At 45.5% G+C, this 319-nt stretch overlaps 1 protein-coding gene across 1 annotated transcript in view; it reads right to left on the reverse strand.

Annotated features, from left to right (window-relative positions):
• The window catches only part of LOC119586436, a gene marked incomplete in the record, with an annotated part of 196,777 nt that overhangs the window by 180,015 nt on the left and 16,443 nt on the right, over window positions 1-319 (reverse strand).

Genomic DNA, 319 nt, shown 5'->3' on the forward strand with positions numbered 1-319 from the left:
GCAGGGATAGTACTGATTATCTTATGATCTTTTTACAGCATCATCTCACTTCTAACCATCATCATTATTAAACAAGGAAGATTAACGGAACGACGGGGGGAGGGGGGGAACAGTAGTGAGGGAAGTGGGAGGCATCTTCCACAGGAACTCATCCTCATAAAGCACGGAGCCTTTGAGCACCGCGGAGCCTCCTGGAATAAAATACCTGTACAATTAATTTCCCTGGAGGCATTATTAGAATCCTGTTTTCTCGCATCCAAGATGGTCTGGAAGATATGTCACGGAGTATAGCACTTCAGAGGCGTAGTTATAGCATGGC

The sequence above is a fragment of the Penaeus monodon genome, chromosome 21 (genome assembly GCF_015228065.2).
Source record: "Penaeus monodon isolate SGIC_2016 chromosome 21, NSTDA_Pmon_1, whole genome shotgun sequence".
Taxonomy (NCBI): domain Eukaryota; kingdom Metazoa; phylum Arthropoda; class Malacostraca; order Decapoda; family Penaeidae; genus Penaeus; species Penaeus monodon.